The following is a 20,801-nucleotide window of genomic DNA, read 5'->3' as shown; positions in this document are numbered from 1 at the left end:
ATGAATATGGACAAATCTTCTCTCATCCCGACTCAGGTCATAGATTTTATCGGGGCCAGGTTAAACACAATCAATCTTGTAGTCTTCTTAACCCCAGAATGACTTCGAGCCCTGAGGCTTCATGTGCGGGCCATCCTTCTATCTTCAGCTCCTCCTGCGGAATTGGTCCTGAGGGCTCTAGGCTCAATAGCAGTGGCAATCAACTTATTGCCAATGGCATGTCTGAACATGAGGGTCTTGCAATGGACCATCCAAGTCCAGTGGTCTTTTCGTCACTACCCTCTGAGTCATCCCATTCCCCTCAGCAGGGCTTGCAAAAGGGCTCTCGTATGGTGGCTACAATCTCCGGACCTCCACATGGGACACCCCTTCTCTATGGCCCCTCCCCTTGCCACTGTGACCACCGATGCCTCTCGCATCGGGTGGGGGGGCACTCTTCGGGCAGGACTGTCCAAGGCACGTGGAGCTACACGGAGACCTCTTTGCATATCAATGTCCTAGAGATGAGGGCAGTGCTGTTAGCGTTGCCAGCACTTCAGGACCTTCTTCCTGTAGGGACAATTGCGATCCAGATGGACAACATGTCGGTTGTCTGGTACATCAACAAACAGGGGGGAACCAGGTCTTACCCACTCTGTCGAGAGGCCATGAGAGTGTGGGAATGGGCGATCTCCACCAACCGTTTTCTCATTGCAACGCACATTCTGGGATGATCCAACATCCTGGCGGACAGACTCAGTCGCACCATCCTTTCCCCTTATGAGTGGTCTCTCAGTACGCAGGTAGCGAATCAGATTTTTGCCAAGTGGGGGCAGCCCTGTTGCGATCTTTTCGCCTCTCCTTCAAACACCAAATGCAACAGCTATTTTGCTTTAATTCCCCAAGTCAGGGAATCCCCGAGAGACTCTCTGGTGCATGCTTGGCCTCCCAGTCTGCTTTATGCTTATCCACCTCTTCCCCTGATGCTAAAGTTTCTACAGAAAGCCAGTCAGTTGGGGAGCAGGATCATCCTCATTGCCCCATTCTGACCTCATCAAACCTGGTTTCCTTACCTTTGGTCTCATCTGGTGAATCCTCCTTGGATTCTAGATCCCCTCCCGAATCTGATTTCCCACCCTCTGGGTCTCCCAACCCCGAACCTGGTCAGTCTCAAGCTCACAGCTTGGCTGCTCCAGTTCCACTTGTAGCTAGGACTCCCGGCATCTCTTCCCCAGTCAAAGCCATTCTAGTAGCAGCCCACAAGCCTTCTACTAGGACGATTTACAGTAGCAAATGGAAACGTTTCTTGATTTGGGCGGAACGTCAAAACTTGGATCCCTTCACAGCTCCCTTACCTGCTGTGTTAGACTTCTTATCAGGACTGTTTCACCAGGGGGCTAGCTGTTCCACCGTCAAGGTTCAACTAGCAGCTATCTCTCACTACCATGTCGGACATGATCTGTGTCTTTTGATCACTTCAAAACTGTGCAAGACCTTTCTGAAGGGCACCTTCCTGCTCAGACCTCCGGTAAAGGAAGTGGTACCTCCGTGGGATTTGACATTAGTGCTTCAGGCCTTGACAGCTTCCCCCTTTGAGCCTGCAGCTTCAGTGGATCTCAAGTATTTGTTTTGGAAGACAGCCTTTCTCGTTGCCATCACTTTGGCTAGAAGAATTTCTGAAATTCAAGCCCTTTGTGTGAAACCCCCATATCTAACCTTTCACAAGTATAGAGTTTACCTCAGGACCAATCCCTCTTTTCTCCCTAAGGTTGCTTCCGAGTCAAATATCAATCAGTCCATTAACCTGCCAGTTTTCTTTCCCAATCAACAGAACAAAGGGGAATGCAAACTACACCTTTTGGATGTGCATAGACAACTTCGATTTTATATTCACAGGACAATCCGACTAGTTGTTCATCTCCTTTGCCAAAACGAATTTGGGTAAATCGGTATCTAAAGTCACATTGTCTTGATGGATCTCACAATGTATTCTTTTGGCTTATGAAAGTTCTGGTAGGCCTGGACCTCAGGGAGTCCGTGCCCACTCTACCCGATCTATGTCCACCTCTGCTGCCTTTAGATCCAGGGTATCCTTAGATGATATTTGTTCGGCTGCCACTTGGGCTTCATCTCATACCTTTATCAACCATTATAAACTGGATATTATCTCCAGAGGGAGAGCATCCTTTGGCTCTGTAGTGCTCCGGAACATCCTTCCATGATGGCTGCCCAAGGTTTAGGTAGCTGGGGACTCTGTCCCATAGGTTGCTACACAAATGAAGTTAGCTACTTCAGATTAAAAAGTTATGTACTCACCATAACGTTCCATCTGAGTAGATAAACTTAATTTGTCAGCAACCGTCCCCCCCCTCCTTCCCCCTGACCTTTGATTGTTCACATTTGTTGTCTTCAGAGATGGTCTTTGATGTTGATCTATCTTTAGCAGTTGCTGTTTTAGGGGCAAATTTGATCTGAGGTCAGTCAGGGTTGGCAGGAGTTTATGGGTAGGGGGAGGAGCTAGGAGCTCAGATCTAAGCTGTTGAAAACTGCCGGCTCGGATCCGAAGTCGGATCCGATACCCATAGGTTGCTGACAAATGAAGTTTATCTACTCAGATGGAATGTTATGGTGAGTACATAACTTCTTATTAGCGTATTACAAATAAGTATATATCATTATTATCATATTTTTAGGTTATATGGGCATGTATTTTGGTGTTCTGACAACTACTTGGGGCTGTATTTGTGAAATACTGACATTGATTGGGCTTTCCGGCTTCTATATGTGTTTCATGCTGATGCATGACATGTTTTCTACCAACTTTGTGTGTTTGTGGGGCTGTGTTTGTGCTTTTTAACTGTTGGGGGATTTATGCCCTGTTATGTGTGCATTTGCACACATTTCCTTCTTTTGCAGGATGCAGAAGGGCCGTACAACACTTTAGAAAAACAGGGGATGTGTCACAGAAGCTGTGACACACCCTGTATTGCTTTGCTCTTGCCGTTTTAATTTCAGTGTCCGCGGACACAGAAATGATCAAGTTTACAGTTCAGTGTCCGCGGACACTGAAATACTGGCATAATATAAAACTCTAATATTATGCCAGTACAGCTTAGAAAGTGCAGTATGGCACTTTCTGAGCTCAGGGGGCGTGTTTAGTGTCTGTGCACTGCTCAGACACACCCCCTGCACTCGTACACGGATCATGTCCGTGTAGAGAATACAGCAGTGTGCCTTCATGAATATGCAAGACGCACTACTATTCTACAAGGGCACGATTTGCTACGTGCAGGAATAGCACTATTCCTGCATGGAGTTTAATGAATCCAGGGGATAGTATGCATGTTGAATTTTTTGATTTACTTCATTTGTTGTAATTTTCCTGATGTCAGACAAATTTCAAGGCTTAAAAAAGTGCTCGGCTTGCCCCTGCTGAAGACCTACACTGTCTTTGTGCTATTGTTTAGGTGCTGCCCACCTTCAGGCTGACTGTGACATTTGGCTGCTTTTGGTTCTAGGGCTGTCCAAGGCAGGAAAGAAAAAATTATTTTGAAAGGATTGCTTTCCCCTCAGGCAGGATCTTCATCGTCTCCCTCCCTAGCTACGTTTTCTGATTCTAGGCCAGCTTCAGATTCCCTAAGCAGTAAGACAAAAAAAAAAAAAAAGAAAATGAAAGAGATAAGTCTAAGGAAAAGCAGAGAGAAAGGGAAAAGTCTACAGAAGAGAAAAATTTGGAGGAAAAGAGGAAATCTGAGAAATTGTGAAAAAGGTCCCTGAATCCAACCTATCCTTCAGGTTTGGTACTTAAAACACCAAGGCAGTCAGATCCATCAGATAGTTAGGTCCAAACTCCCTCTCATCATGCTAGGTTTTTACCAGAGCCAGTGAGCTTTTGGTTTCATTCACCTGTTTTACAAGAGAAACTGCTCTCCAGGCCCTCATCAGTAGCATCATCATTGAGGTCAGTCTGATCCATCAGAAGTCTTATTAAAATGGATGTTGCCCATGTGATGAAATTCTTAAGGACACAGATCCAGCTGGGAGTTTTCTTGGTGCATCCCCAAGGGGAGCCCACTGACCCCATCACATTTTTTCCTGCACTGGTCTACCTTTCTGATCCAGTTCCCATGGATTTGTACCTTTCTGACACAACTCAGTCAGATCTGACAGTTCAGGGAACTTTGTCATCAACACAGCCCTTTCACTCCTGACTCTGATTATTCTGGATCGAGAGGTGGGCTTCACTCCAAGGTTTTTGTCACCATCTCTTCCTCTCAGGAACTCATCACTTGATAACTCTGGTCTGAGGTAATAATCGGAGTGGCATTGGCTTTATACGCTGTTGAAAGGGCCTTGGCTGGACGAAAAAGACAGGTGCAAACCTCAAGTTTGGATCTGTCCCAACTCTTAGTGCATCCTGTGACTTATTCCTCTCACTTTTTTTGACAGGGGCAGTCACATCTTATAAGCTTCTGAGGTACTCGACACTTGAGTTCTCAGTCTCATTCTGACTTGTCTCCAGAAGAACCCCAAAAGGTAAGTTCCCTGGGAAACAGATGTGCACACAGAAGCACCTAGACTTCTCTCCTGAGTCAGTCACCAAATACACAGATTTGGATGAAGATGAAGGTTCCCCTATTTTCCCCCTAAAAGACATCACATTTGGTCACATCCTAGAATTGATGAAACAGAAGGGGGATTGAGACACTGAAACACCTTCTCCAGATGAATATGTGTTCCTAGAAACTTTCTGAACTGGCTCATCTGCATCCTGGGTGGTTCCATCTCCAAATGCCCTTACAGATCTTGTGGCACAGAGGGCATGGAAGGACCCTGATGTGATAAAACCCATGCCCAAAAAAACAACGGGATTTTAGTAGTTCAAAAAACAGGAAACATTGGACAAAAGGACCACCATAGATGTCATGGTAGTAGCAGTAGCTACCATAAAATGAACTCTCTAAAGAAAGTTCTATTCATTCCCCTAACAGGGAGTCAAGGGGGTTGGACAGACTAGGGTAACAGACTTTACTTTGGCAACTTTTGCACTCAAAGTGCTGAATTACTTTGAACATATGACTTGTTTTCAGAGGGACTTAAGATTTTCAAGTCTCTGTCGGGTAACTTGCCACCAGATGTTCAAAAAAAACAGTTGACATCCAATTGTCTACTCTGAAATCCACTTCTGATGTAGCCATGTACCTGCTCTCTAATGCAGAAGATGATACAGCAAGAGCAGCAGCAGACAAAGGCATTACCATGTGTCATCATGCCTGGATACTGCTCTGTAATTTCACTGAAAGCTTCAAGGTGCCCCTTATTAGTGCCTTTTTGATGATGCCACCCTCTTTTGGTTAAAAGTTAAAGAAATGCTTACAGGAGAGAGCAAGTTGGTAAGACCCTGTCTGCAGTGGGAATCCATTTTTCCACTTCTGAGAGGTCCTATTCCAGGAGCCAAGGGGGTGGTATGAAAATGTGTTTCCAAAAATCACAGGGTTATCACCAAGACAGTCTTTGAGACAGACCCCCTTGGCACAGGGGGAGATAACTCAAATGGACATCATTCCAGGGGTTGAGGCAGACTGCATAATCAGGGTTTTTGCAGTCCCTTCACCAAGAAAACTTTATTAATGCTCCTAAAGGATTACCTGATTGACGCACTCTGGAGGTAGTCATGGTGCTTAACCTTACACCCACAAGGTCTCCCAGACCAGTTAGGATTCAGAGTCTGTTCCAGGTTCTTTTTAGTTTTGAAGAAAACAGGGAACATCAGGCCTATTTTGGACCTCAGCCACCAAAGTCAATTTGTGAGGCAAAGTTCTGGATGGTCACAGTGCAGCCCATATTATCTCTGTTGAGGAAGGATGATTGGATGTGCTCAGTATAATTTCAGGATGCCTACTATCATATAAAGATATAGAGGTAGTCCAGGAGAGTTCTCCATTTTTGGATGGGGGCCAATCATTTTCAGTTCAGAGCAATGTGTTTCAGTCTCACCACAACCCCCATTGTGTTCTCCAAGATTATGGCAGAGGTACCAGCTCTCTTCTAAAGGTCTTCCCATATCTAGATGATTGGCTACTAACTGCTGCTTCCGGGAATCTACTGGTAAAACAGGCACTACTACTCCTTTGTCTTAGAGATCTGCTAGGGATCACAATAAATTAAGCAAAAGGCCAACTGTCTCCCACACAGCATATAGAGTTTATAAGATGCCACAAAAATGCAGTTCTTCAAATTGCCAAACTTCCAGAGGGGTCAGGGTGCTGTCCTTAAAGCTAATGGCCTCTCAGGTAGTCCAACATCCCCTTCCTCAAGCATGGTTGATTCTCTGTAAGCTAGATTTGGTAGCCTCTGCCATTACTTTGGTTCCTCTTGCAAGATACCACATGAGTGTGCTATATTGGACCTTCTCAATCCAATGGTCTCAATGTATATAGTCCCTCCATGCCAAAATTTGTCTCACACAAATTTGCAGAGATCATATCAAATGGTGGCTAACCTCTGCGTCAGTCACAGAAGGGTGATATTTTTGCCCACCAATTCCTCAGGCCACAGTGACCTTGGAAGTTTTCCTTCTAGGATGGGAGGGCATTATGAGGGGAAGGCAGTTCAAGGTACTTGGTCAACTGTACAGCCCAAACTTCACATCAGTAACTTGAGATGAGTGCGGTCCTCCTAGCATTGTAGGCTTTTCAGGACTACCTACCAAAGGGTGTGGTATCCATCTGGATGGATAATATGTCAGTGATATGGTACATCAACAAACAAAGGGAAACAGGATCATACCACCTTGCCAGGAGTCCATGAGAGTATTGTAATGAATAATGTCTTCCCATCATTTTCTGATAGGAAATCACATACCCAGAATGTCAAATGTACTAGCAAAGTGAGCAGCTTGATTTGATTGATTCACGAGTGGTCTCTCAACTGGACAATGGCAAAGTAAATTTTCAGCCGCTGGGGTCAGCCATGCTGTGACCTTGTTGCCTCATACCTGAACAAGTGCAGCAGTTACTTTCCTCTAATCCCTCCACAGCAACAGTCACCACAAAACTGTAGTCCACAAATGGTCTCCACGTCTCCTCTATGCCTTCCCTATACCACTCTCGACAAAATTCAGAAAATGACAAGGTGCAAGACCAGGGTGATTTTTATTGCTCCTTTATGGCCCCAGCAGGTTTGGTTCCCTTCATTTTACCTCATTTAATACACGTGCCTTAGGTGTTAGATCCAAGCATGGATCTTCTGAGTCACCCATCTGGGTTGTATCTACTAGATCTACAAGCCCTAATTTTGACCACATGGTTTCTCCAATTTTGACTATAGTGAGAGATGCCAGGCTTTCATCATCAGCATATCACATTATTTCTTCCTCACAAAAACAGTCAAAGCAAGTGGAAAAGGTTTTCAGTCTCAGCGTCATCAACTGGATTGGATCCCTTCTTCACTCCTTTCCTATCAGTCCTGGATTTTCTATAAGAACTTTTTCAGCAAAGATCTAGTTTTTCTACTATCAAAGTGCAAATAGCTGCCACTTCAAATTTTCACATAGAGCATAATGACTCTTCAATTGCCTGTCTTGAAATCTCCAAAGCTTTTCTCAAGGGTACTTTCCTGCTAAGCCCCCCAGTTAGGGATCCAGTTCCGCCATGGGACATCACAGTCATGCTTCAAACTCTAACTCAGAAACCTTTCAAACATGCAGCCTCAATGGATCTTAAGTATTTCTCATGGAAGGCCATTTTTCTGATTGCAATTACATCTGTTAGATGGATTTCTGAATTGCAAGAGCTGTCATGCAAACCACTATATGTCTTTTTCCATAAAGACAGAGTAATCGTGAGAACAAATCCTTTTCTTCCAAAGTTGATATCCAAAGCAAATTTGATTCTACTGCTTTGACAGCCTTTTTCCCCCAGTTTCGTAAATAAAGGGGAATATCTGCTGAAAAAAATTAGATGTTCATAGACAGCTCAAATTCTACTTACACTGTACCAAGGATATAAGAAAGCTCAAATGTTTGTATCCTCTTCCAAAGTAAAATTGGGAGGAAATACAAAATAAATTTATGATTTCTAAATGGCTGTTCTTGTATTTCCTTTGTGTATAATGATTGGGGTTTACTCCTGCATATAAACCCAAAAGCCTATTCCACAATTGCTACCTCTACACCATTTGTGAAGAGAGTTCTCATTGATGACATTTATGTAGCAGCAATATGGTCCATGGTTCACACATTTATATCTCATTGCAAGCTAGATGTGCAATCCAGAGCACATTCATTTATGGTTCTACTATAGCCAGGAATGTCATTCCTTGATATCACCCAGGTGTCTTTTTGGCAGCTTGGGAATCTGGCCCAAATGTTGAATTGGATGAAATTAGACAACATTGATATGAAAGTTACATACTTACCATAAGGATAGAACCGTGTTATCTCATTTTTATCTGGTTCAACATCCCTCCCTTCTTCCCCCTTCCAAATTATCACCTTTACCTTCTGGTGCTCAGCCAAACCTCAACCAAGACCCTGTCTGTTCAAAAAGTTCCTTTGATTTTTACTGGGTATTAGCAAGTCTATTAACCTTGACATCTACAGTTTTCAGGAATAGCTCTATAATTTGGTTAAAGTCAGCAAACTCGATATGAGGTAACTTAGACAAGAGGAGGGAATGAGAAGTCAAAGCCTTGGATACAGAGCTCTGGAAGAAGATTCTGAAGATGGATCTGATTGGATCTGATAACCCAAACAGTGAACCAGATGAATATGAGACAATATGGATCTATCATTACAGTAAGTACATAACATTCAATCTGATATTGTTAATCCTAGTTCATTCCTTACATATGGGTATCTGTTCCGACCTCGGAACTGAGCCGGCCATCTTCCAGGCTCGCATCAGCTACAAACTCTCAAGCTAAACTCTTACCCAGAATCCCCCTCTCCCCGTTACCTCAGATTTAATTTGCCGCATCACCATTCGGTCATGTCAAGCTGCTTCTCTTGAGCTAAGTATAGAGATTTGTTGTCAGACTATTCTAATATAACCTTTTCTGTCAGAAAAGTTTCTAATTTGTTGTCTCTTACCCTATCACATTTAGCGACTATATTTTCTTGAGTTTCCTTCTCTTTACTCTGCACCTTTTACCACGAGGTATTTTCTCCCTTACTATCGTTGGTAAAGCCTTCTTTTCCTTCATTACCTTTGGGTATTCTTTTATACAATTGCTGGTACCCTTTCTTCTGTCTCCTTTTCTATCATGGCAGATAAAAAAGGTAGTCCAGGATTTAAAAGGTGTTCAGATTGTGGACACAAATTACCTACATCAGATGCACACTCTTTGTGTGTTTATTGCTTGGGTGTGTCTCACTTATCTGTTGACCCACCCTGTGGTATTTGTAAAAATTTTTGCAATAGAACTTTGTTTGAGAGAAAAAATAAGTTGTTGCTGAAGGGACTTCTTAAATCTCCCTTTTCAGAGGCTATTTCTGGGTCAGAGGTTTCAACCCCTCCTAGAGCCCATAAGAAAATATTGGATAATCCTACAAAGGCAAAGTCTCTGCTTTCGTCCCCGGCTGAGGACTCTCACCAACCAAGACCTAAGAAGGCTAAAATTTCTGCTTTGAAGCTCACTCAGTCGGCCCCAGTGCTTTCAGTGCCTAGACCTTCGGCACCTAGGCCTTCGGTGCCATCAGTGATTTTGGCTCCGGCTACTGTAGCCTTTACTATATCGGTACTGAGGGGCTCCTCGGTTCAGACTACTGCAACTACTACATCGGCACCGACTGTTCAGTCGGCGCAGACCTTGACCACGTCGGCTCTGACATCTTACTCAGAAGTGATGCCTCAGTTATTGGCACCAATTTTGTCAGTTCCAGCTTCGGTACTGGCAACCACTTTGGCACTGATCCTTTTGTCAGTGCAGACTGTGACTTCGGCACCAATGATTTGCTCGGTGCAGACACCTGTAGTCCAGTCTCTCTCAGCACTGTTGTTCTCAGTGTGGACTGGTGAGGTGGGCACCAAGCTTGTCTCTTCTGTGAACAGACCTGTTTCTCCCTCAGCTGTCTCCGTGAGGTCCACTAGAAGCCTTTATGAACCCAACGTGTTGTGTCTTGTGGATCAAGTGCTTCTGGCCAGAGGTATCCCACCCCCCAGGACTTATCCTTCCTTGGGAGGTGATCACACATCTCCAAAGACCCCTTCTTATTCCCCTCCTTCATTGCCTTTGAAATCCATTGATATAGCACAGTCTTCCCCCTCTACAGCTCCCTTTATGGACCTCACTAAGGAACCGCAGTTGCCTTCATGGCAGGAGAGTTTTGCTATGACCCATGATGATAGTTGTGACACACATAATTTGTTGTTTCACAGCCATCCGGGGACTCTGAGTTGGCAGGCTGAGCCACTTAGGGGAGGGGTGACCCCTGTCCTGGACACTTACCCATCTTTAGGTGGACCAGCCTTCAAACTGATGGAGAAGGCTCTGGCTTCTCCTGGCAATACTGTGCTGTCTATCTCCCTGCCCTCCTCTGGACCACTATGTTCATAAATCGCACCTAGCAGACACTGGGCGCAAGGGCTTCAGGACATATTCCCACAGGAAACCCCCTTTCCATTGTATTTCCCAGCTTCCCCCTTTGAGGAAGTTCACTGAAAAAGTTCATGCAAGAGGAAGCACATGGACTCCACAGAGGAGTCCCTCACTGAAGACACAGACTTTGATGATGGGGAAGGATCCCCTCGGTCACCCTCTGAGGTATCCTTTGGTGATATCTTCAAAATCCTTAAACAGAGAGGTGACTGGCAGCCCTGTAATCCAACCTCTGAGGAGTCTGTGTTCCTGCAGGCCTTTCGCACCCAGCCCCCTACCTCCTGGGTTACTCCACCAGCCGATGAACTTATCTGGCTCATCGTGCAGCATGCGTGGAATGCTCCTGACACCATCGAGGCTATTCTATGGAGGCCAGATAAGTTTCTGTACCCTCCTGCCACAGATCCCCATTGGTCTAAAGGTCTTCCTATGGACACTCTGGTGGTGGCGGCCGCAACCAAAAAGGATCTGGCAGAAGAAGAAAGCCAGACTGTCCATCCACCCAACAAAGAGTCCTGGGCTCTGGTCAGGATAGGGAAGTGCACCTTTGCATCAGCGACCTTTGCTATCAGGTCCCTAAATTATATGGCACACTTTACCAGGCTTCAAAGGGATTTAATTTCCGAGCTCTCTGAAACCTTGGCTGGTGCCGTGTCTGATGAGGTCTGTGACAAAGTGGCCTCTCAGCTGGCCATCATTGAGTCAATATCTAACTCCTCCATGCGACTGATATCTCACGCATCAGAAGGAGCAGCTAGAGAGGCGGGTTCAGCTGTGGTCTTGAGACGACAAGCCTGGATGCGCTTGTGCAATTTCACGGAACCCTTTAAGGCTTCCTTTCTTAATGCTCCCATTGAAGCCTCCTCGCTGTTTGGACCCAAAGTTAGAAGAACACTGGCCAGATGTGAACAGGACAGTAAGACCCTTTCTGCCATAGGTGTTCGTTATTTTTTCCCTCAACGTGCTTTCTCCCGAAGCCAAAAGAGTGGGAAGATATGGTTCAAGAAGTCTCAGGGTCCTTTCCATGACACACAGGCTGAGGTCTCCCCTTGAGGCAGAGGGGAAACTCACAGGGAAGATGCCCCTTTCTGGGCAGAGGGGGTCCACATAACCAGGGTTCCAGGGACTCTTTTCCTGGCCAATCCTACCAGCGCTCCTGAAGAGCGGCCCAACTCCTTTCCTCTGGAGATGGTTGGGGGTCATTTCTCCTTGTACCCTTCTGCCTGGCTAACCATCACCACCGATTCTTGGGTACAAAGGATTATAACCAGAGGTTATCATATCCCCTTCGATCTTTGTCCTGTCCCTTCAAAAAACCTTCCCGATGTTCCACCCAGTCAAAGGGAAGAAGCAGCACTAGAGATAGAAAAGCTGCTAAGAAAAAGAGTCATCCAAATAGTCCCTCCAGACCAGATAGGATCCGGATTCTACTCAAGGCTATTTTTGGTGCCAAAGAAAACCGGGGACTGGAGACCAATTTTGGATCTCAGTGTACTGAACAAGTTTGTAAGAGTAAAAAACACTCCGGATGGTCACAATACAATCTATCCTCTCGCTTTTGGAAAAAGACGATTGGATGTGCTCGATAGATCTTCAAGATGCGTACTACCACATAAAAGTGGACAGGCCATCAAGAAGATTTCTACACTTCTGTGCGGGAGCCAGTCACTACCAGTTCAGAGTACTGCCCTTTGGACTCTCTACAGCCCCCAGAGTGTTCACAAAGTGCATGGCAGTCATCACAGCTCACTTGCGACTACAAGGTTTCCAGGTGTTTACATACCTAAATGACTGGCTCATCTCCGCCCCCACCAGACATCTATTAGAAGAAGCCCTGGCATACTCTCTCCTTGCTGCACAAAGGCTAGACATAACCATAAACTGGCAAATATCTAATCTCACCCCATCTCAGTCCACAGAATTCATAGGGGTCATCTTGGATACAAAGAATTGCAGAGCATCCATTCCAGAGCACAGAATTCTAAGGATAAAGCAATAACTGATCCCAATCCTTTCAAGGGAGAAATCCACAGCTCACTCTGTCCTACAGCTGTTGGGTTCCATGGCAGCCTCTATCACCATTGTCCCCCTGGCCAAGTTTCATATGAGGCTTCTACAATGGCTACTGCTCACCCAATGGTATCCTTTTCAGCATCCTCTTTCAGCCAAGATTCGAGTAACCCACAGGTGCAAACAGGATTTAAATTGGTGGATGACCCACAACCCATCACAATGGTCTCACCCCTTCTCCCCCCAGCAGCCGAAGGCTACAGTGACCACGGATGCCTCCCTGATGGGGTGGGGCTATGTCAGGGTCAGACAGTGCAAGGCACTTGGTCTGAATTGGAGGCCCAACTGCATATAAATGTTCTAGAGCTGAGGGTAATGCTTCTGGCGTTGCAAGCATTCCATCCCCTGCTGCCATCTGGGATGATTGTGATACAATCAGACAACATGGCGGTGGTCTGGTACATCAACAAACAAGGTGGAACCAAATCTTACCCCCCTTTGTCGAGAAGGCCATGAGAATATGGCAATGGGTGATGGCTACCAACCGTTTTCTTCTAGCAAAGCACATTCCCAGGAGTTCCAACATGATAGCAGACAGACTCAGCAGGTGCATTCTACAACATCACAAGTGGTCCCTGAATCCCTTGATAGCATCGGAGATCTTCCACTGCTGGGACCGCCTTTGCTGCGACCTCTTTGTATCCCCGACCAACTACAAATGCAGCAACTACTTCACCCTGATTTCCCCTCTGGGACAGTCACCCAGAGATGTTCTAGTCCACGATTGGCCCTCGGGTCTTCTTTAGGAATTCCCACCTATCCCTCTCATTCCCCAGTTCCTGAAGAAAGCCCGTCAGTTGAAGAGCAAGGTGATCCTCATAGCACCATATTGGCCTCATCAGATTTGGTTCCCCTTCCTTTGGCCTCACCTGCTAGATTAACCATGGATTCTCCATCCAACCCCGGAGTTGATCTCACATCCACAGAACCTGATTCATCCCAACTTGGACAGTCTGAAGCTCACAGCTTGGCTCCTCCAATTCCCTTGATTGCCAGGCAGAATGATCTTTCTTTACCAGTATGGGACATTCTTATTGCATCTCATAAGTCTTCCACTAGAATTACTTATCTAAGCAAGTGGGAAAGATTTGCCTGTTGCCTGAAAGACAAACAAGTAGATCTCTTCTCAGCACCGGTGTCAATAATACTAGAGTATCTGGCCAATCTACTTCAATCGGGTCTGTCGGCCTCTACCATTAGAGTTCATTTGGCTGCAATATCTAATTTCCATGAGGGTGTCCAAGACTCCTCTCTTATGTCACACAAATTATTCAAGACCTTCATAAAAGGTGTGAATCATTTGAAGCCCCCTTTTAGAGAACCTATTCAACCATGGGACCTGTCATTATTTCTACAAGCTCTGACAATGCCACCCTTTGAATCAGCTTCTTCTTGCGACCGCAAATATTTGTCATGGAAAATCTTGTTTTTGGTCGCCATTACTTCTGCCAGATGTATCTCTGAGCTTCAAGCCTTATGCATCAAGAGTCCATACTTAATTTTTCATAGAGATAGAGTGTCTTTGAGAACTAACTAATCCTTCATTTCTGCCAAAAGTGATCTCTGAAATGTCCATTAATCAAACCATTGAATTGCCAGTTTTCTTTCCCAGTCATTCAAACAGAGGAGAGTATTGCCTACATATCCTAGATATTCACAGGCAAATTCACTTCTGCTTGAACAGGACTAGGTCCTCTCATAAATCTGACCAGTTATTTTTGGCCTTTTCTGGACCTAGATTAGGATCTGCTGTTGCTAAGGTCACATTGGCTAGATGGTTGAAAGACTGTGTGACCTTCATTTATACACAACGTAATACCCCATTGCCTACTACCATAAAGGCTCATTCGACAAGGTTGTGGCAACTTCTGCTGCCTTCCATGCCAGAGCTTCTTTACATGACATCTGTGCAGCTGCAACTTGGGCTACGCCTCATACCTTCATCAATCATTACAAATTGGATTTGGCCTCCAGGGGAAGAGCATCTTTTGGTTCTATGGTGCTCAGGAATAGAGGTAGCTGGGGACTCTGTCCCATACATAAGGAATGAATGTCCCATACATAAGGAATGAATGAGGATTAACAATATCAGATAAAGAAGTTATGTCTTACCATAACGTTCCATGTGTATTGTTGATCCTCGTTCAGTCATTACGACCCTCCCTCCTTTCCCCTCCTGTGGCTTCTAGTGGATCTCACCATCCAGTTCTTTTAGGTCATTTGACCAGAGGTAGCCTCTACCTTCTTTTGACTTGAAAACTCAATCTGAGGTAACAGGGAGAGGGGGATTCTGGGTAAGAGTTTAGCTTGAGAGTTTGTAGCTGACACGAGCTTGGAAGATGGCCGGCTCGGTTCCGAGTTCGGAACTAATACCCATACGTAATGACTGAATGAGGATCATCAGTACAGATGGAATGTTATGGTAAGACATGACTTCTTTTTTTTGAGAGCCAAGCCCTCCAGAGCTTTCTTTCCTGCCATCGAGGAGCATTCCTCTTGCAGGCTAACAGTTTTCTCTTGTTGAGCAGATAACTTCCCATTGGTGAAAATACTTACACAATCTAATTTTCATATAGAAACTTAAACTGTTTTCTGTGAAATAATTTAGTTTAAGATAGGAAGCAGTACTTTTATTGACTGTAATATGACTTTTAATCATTTTTACACCAAAGTGTGACCTTTTACTTTTGTGAAAAAGAGTTGTTCAGTCTAAGTTTTTATTTGTTTTATCTAAGTAAAAATTGTGATCCAATATTGCCTATTTTGAGCAGGCCCTTTAAAAACTGAGGGGAAATGCACATACAATTTGGTTCCATATGAACCCTGGCAAGCATCAGCTTTTATTTCATATCTTCCTGTCAGACAGGGACAGTCTTTTCCACAGGTTTCCCAGGCTACATTAGTTCCAGTGAAGGTGAATTGCTGAGGTACCAGAATGAATGTTTCGTATGGATTAAAAGATCTTCTTTTTCATCTCACCTCTGACTACCTCCTTATTGGTGTTTTTTTGAGTTGCTGTGGTATTTCTTGTTTTTACTACATTAGTTCCCGGTCTGATTCAGAACCTTTTGATTCCCCCGGAACTGGTTCATAGTAAACAGACGTACAAGCAGAAGCACTTAGACTCTTCTCTAAAGTCTTTCACAGAAGACACAGACTTGGATGAAAGTGAAGGTTCCCTTAGATTCCCCCTCTGAAGAAGTCACCTTTCCCAAGATCCTTGAAGTGATGAAGCAGAGAAGGGAATGGTCCACTGATAACCCTTCTCCAGATGAGTCTGTGTTCCTGGAAGCCTTTGGTTTTGACTCATCTTTTTCCTGGGCAGTAACTCCCATTGACCCACTCATTGATTTGATGGCTCAATGGGCATGGAAGGATTCTGATGTGGTGGACCCTCCCTACAGAACCTAATATAATTCTAGCAGCAGCCAAAGAACAGAAACACTGCAGCAAAGATCCACCGGACAATGTGGTGGTGGTTTGACAGTCACAAAGAAGAAATTATCAGAAAACAGTTCCTTGATCCATCACCCTAATGGAGTATCTAGGGCTATAGATTAACTTGGGAAACAGGCATATGCTTCAACAACTTTTGCCCTTAGAGCACAGAATTATATAGCCCATGTTACCAGATTTCAGGGAGACCTGACCAAGGAGATTTCCAATTCTCTCTCTGGTATCCTGCTTGTGGATGTTCATAAGATGGTAAACTCCCAGCTTTCTACCCTCCAGTCTACTTCCAGGGTAACCATATGACTACGTTCTAAAGCAGTTGATGGCATAAGGAGACATTGGCATTACCATTAGCCGGCATGCCTGAGTGCGTCTGTGTGAATTTGCAGAAAGCTTTAAGACTTCCTTTGTTAATGCCGCTTTTGATGGGTTCACCTTATTTGGACCTAAAGTGAAAGAAACACTGACCAGGAGTCAACAGGATGGTGAGACACTCTGCAGAGGGGATCTGATTTCTCCACCCTTCAAAGAAGCTATTTTAGGAATCAGCGGGCTGGGAAGAAGATGTGGTTTTGAAAGTCAGATTTCTTATCAAGACGCCCTTAGCGATAGACCTCTTAATTGCAGAGGAGGATGTAACAACGATGGACATCACCCTACAGGCACATGTGGATCACATAATCTGGACTTTCATTGTCTGATTAACAAAAAGGCCTTCTAGTGCCCCTGAAGAGTTGCCTGACTTCTGCACTCTGGAGGCTGTCAAGGGCACTTATATCTGGACCCACAAACCTGGTGAAGCACAACTACAGTTTCTTGAGTGCTAAACATAATTTCCAGAAGTACTGCATACCATTTTCCTTCCTCCTATCATGAAGAACATTCCCAGTGACCAACTAGTTAATGGGAACACATAGCAGCAGAAATTTCTAAGTTGCTAGAAAAAAAAAGAGTCATCCAATAGGTCCCCGAAGACCAGTTATAAACCAGAGTGTAGTCAAGATGCTTTTTAGTACCCAAGAAAATGGGGGACCTCAGACCCATACTGGATCTGAGATATTTAAATCAGTATCATGTCAAACAGTCCATTTTGCCTCTGCTGCACAATTGGATATGTTCCATGGATCTCAAGGATGCCTACTATCATGCGAAGATAGAGACTTATTGGAGCCAATCATTATAAATTCAGAACCCTGCTGTTCAGTTTAACCACAGTCCCCATGGTGTTCACCAAAGATAATGGCAGTGGTGACAGTACATCTTCTCTGCTAGGGATCCATCTTTTCCCATACCTTGACAATCGGCTCCTTACTGCTTCCTCCAACACCCTGTTGTCAGACCATTGGGACCTTTTGCTTCATCTGATACAAGGCCTAGGGATCACAGTCAATCTAATCAAAAGCCATTTTACACCTGCTCAACAGATAGAATGTATCATATGCCACCTGGACACAAGTTTACAGTTTGCCAGACTTCCCAACTCCAGGGTGTTCTCCCTGCAGCTCACAGCCACTCAAATTCTCCATCACCCCTGCTTTCCATCGAGACTAATTCTAATTCAATGGCTTCCACAACCCTCATGGTTCCATTAGCCAGATTTTACATGAGAGTGCTTCAGTGGACCATAGTGGTGCAATGGTCACAAATATATCATCTACTACATGCCAAGATTTGACTAACTCAAACTTGCAGGCAACACATATCCTGGTGGATAACGTCTCATTCAGTGACAGAAGGACGTTCATTCATTATAGATTCTCTGTAGTGGCAGTGACTACGGATGCATCCCTTCTAGGTTGGGGGTACATTTCAAAGGGAAGACAGTCCAAGGCACCCAGTCACATGCAGAGTTCAACCTTCACATTAGTGTCCTGAAGATGTGGACAGTCTTCCTAGCATTGCATGCTTTTCAAGATATCCTCCTCAGGGGTGGGATATCTGTGTAGACAGACAATAAATTGGTTGTTTGGTACATCAGCAAAGAGGGAGGAACATCCTCCTACTCTCTGTGATGAGAAGCAGTGAGACTCCGGCAATGGGTGATGTCTTCTCATCACTTTCTAATAGTAATGCTTATCCTAGAGTCATTCAATGTGCTGGCGGACAAATTGAGCAGATCTGTCTTAATGGTTCATGAGTGGTCCCTTAATCCAACAGTGACAACTTTGATTTTCAGTCATTGGGCCAACCTTGCTGTGACCTTTTTGCACCCTACCTAAACAAGTGCCACAGTTACTCTGTCCTGATCCCTTCACAGGAGAAGTCACTGAAGGATGCAATAGTTCACAACTGGCTCCCCAGATCTCCTCTATACCTTCCCCCATTCCCTTTGATAAACAAGTTCATACAGAAAGAGAAAACAAGAATGTGTAAGGCCAAGGTGATCTTCATTGCTCCTTTCTCACCTCAACAAACGTGGTTTCTCTTCTTGTGGCTTGTACTAGTGCATACTATACAGATGTTGGGCCATTATCTAGACATGCTAGCACACCCATCAGGACTGTCTCCTCCAGACCAGAAAACCATGAAGTTAACTGCTTGGTTCCCCAGTTCTAATGTTAGCTAGAGATGCCAGGCTCCCTACTTTTGGTTGTTCAGATTATATCAGCCTCTCAAAAACAGACCAGTACTAAAATCTACCATAATAAATGGAAGAGAGTCTCCGTTTGGGCTATGTCAAGGGGTTTAGATCTCTTCTCTGCCCCTATTTCTTCCATTTTAGAATTTCTGTCAGAACTTTTCCACAGCAATTCCAATTATTCCACTATCAAAGTGCAAATGGCAGATATCTCAAGTTTCCACATAGCTCAGAATGACAACTCTGTAGCTTCTTTAAGAGAACCTTTTTCCTACGGCCACCTATCAGAGACCAGTTGCCTCCATGGGACATTACCATCATGTTACAGGCATTGACTGAACCACCTTTGAAACAGGAAGCATCACCTGATTTGTCATTTCTATCTTGGAAAACAATTTTTCTGGTGGTAGTTTCTTCAGCCAAGTAGATTTCAGAGCTGTAAGCACTTTTCTGCAGACCTCCCTATTTGGTCTTTTATACAAACAGAATTTCCTTAAGAACTAACAATGTATATTTACTTCCTAAGGTGTCATCTGAAACTAATTTAAATCAGTCATTAAACTTAACAGTCTTTTTTCCTGGATTGCCAAACAAGAGTGAACACATTTTACATATGCTGGATGTTCATTGTCAGCTTTGGTTCTATATTCATAGGCCCAAACCACTTAGGATATCAGATCAATTGTTTGTGGCATTCTCAAAACCTAAATTGGGCAAAACAGTGGCTAAGGTTACTCTGTCTGGGTAATCTGAATACATTGCCTTCATTTACAATAAAAAGAGTTTGTGGTTCATTTTACAAGGGTAGTGGCCACTTCGATAGCCTTTGTCAGTAGACAACCTGTTGATGATGAACGCACAGCAGCTACTTGGTCAGCAGTTTATACTTTTGTATCTCATTGCAAACTTAATTAGCAATGTAGATCACATTCCTCCTTTGGTTCCACCATCCTCAGGAATGTCCTTCCTTGATACCACCTGGGTCTATATGTTTGGGGATCTGTCCCATAGTTGAGTCAGATGAAAATACAAAACACTGCTTACAAAAGTTATGTACTTACCATAACTATAGAGCCACATTGTTTGATTTTCATCCGGTTCAACCTCCCTCCTTCCCAAATGCCCCCTTCCAAATAGTCACAAATGGGCTTCTGATGATTGAGTTGTCTCTGGCATGCCCTGTCTGTGAACAGTCCTTACTGTCTGTTTTTATAACCCTAGTATTTTTTTTTCTCTCCTACATTCTAGATTAGTCTTAAATATGGTTTATATGATAGATATACACACGTATCAGTCTAGATATGGATATGCTACTGTAATGGGGGGGCAGACCTCATCTGAAGTACTGAGGTGGAGTTCAAGGAATTATGGGTATGGGAGGAGTCAGAGCCCTGGAACCGAAGAGCTTCAGAATTGGTGTCGAAGTCAGATCCAGTTGGATCCAATAACCATAGTTGAACAGGACAAAAATCAGACATCGATCTATTATTATTATGGTAAGTACAGAACTTTCATTCACTTTACTTTTGGGGTCTGGTGTCATTGTTTAAAGTATTTTCACGTTTTTTTGGTGGAAAAATGTAATGCTTATACCTACATAAATTAAAAAGTCTACAAAAGAAGAAACAACATCCCCATGTAGTCAGTTCAGTAAATAAAAAGAATATTGATATTCCTTCAGTCTATTATTAATTTCAGAGCTTTTTAACTTAATCAGTACTTAAGTTAAGCATAGAAAAAAAAGCTAATTATAATAGAGCTAACCACAAATAATACTCAAAAATAATCGCACTTAATAAAGTAATATTATTTTCAAAACTTCTGTTATTATTATATCCAAATGTTTAATATACAGTGGCTATAAAACGTGTACACACCCCTGTTAAAAATGCCAAGTTTTTGTGATATAAAAATGAGACCACAATAATAATTTCAAAATTTTTCCCACCTTTAATGTGACCTATAACCTCTACAATTCAATTGAAAAACAAACAAATCTGTTAGGGGAAAAATATATAAAATAAAAAATGTACAATAAGCTGGTTGCATAAGTGTGCACACCCTTAAACTAATACTTTGTTGAAGCACCTTTTGATTTAATTACAGCATTCAGTCTTCTTGA

This window comes from Protopterus annectens, chromosome 3.part1 (assembly GCF_019279795.1).
Source record: "Protopterus annectens isolate FY-2018-M chromosome 3.part1, PAN1.0, whole genome shotgun sequence".
NCBI lineage: Eukaryota > Metazoa > Chordata > Ceratodontiformes > Protopteridae > Protopterus > Protopterus annectens.
The sequence above is the reverse complement of the archived record's forward strand: the minus strand, read 5'-3'. Positions refer to the sequence as shown.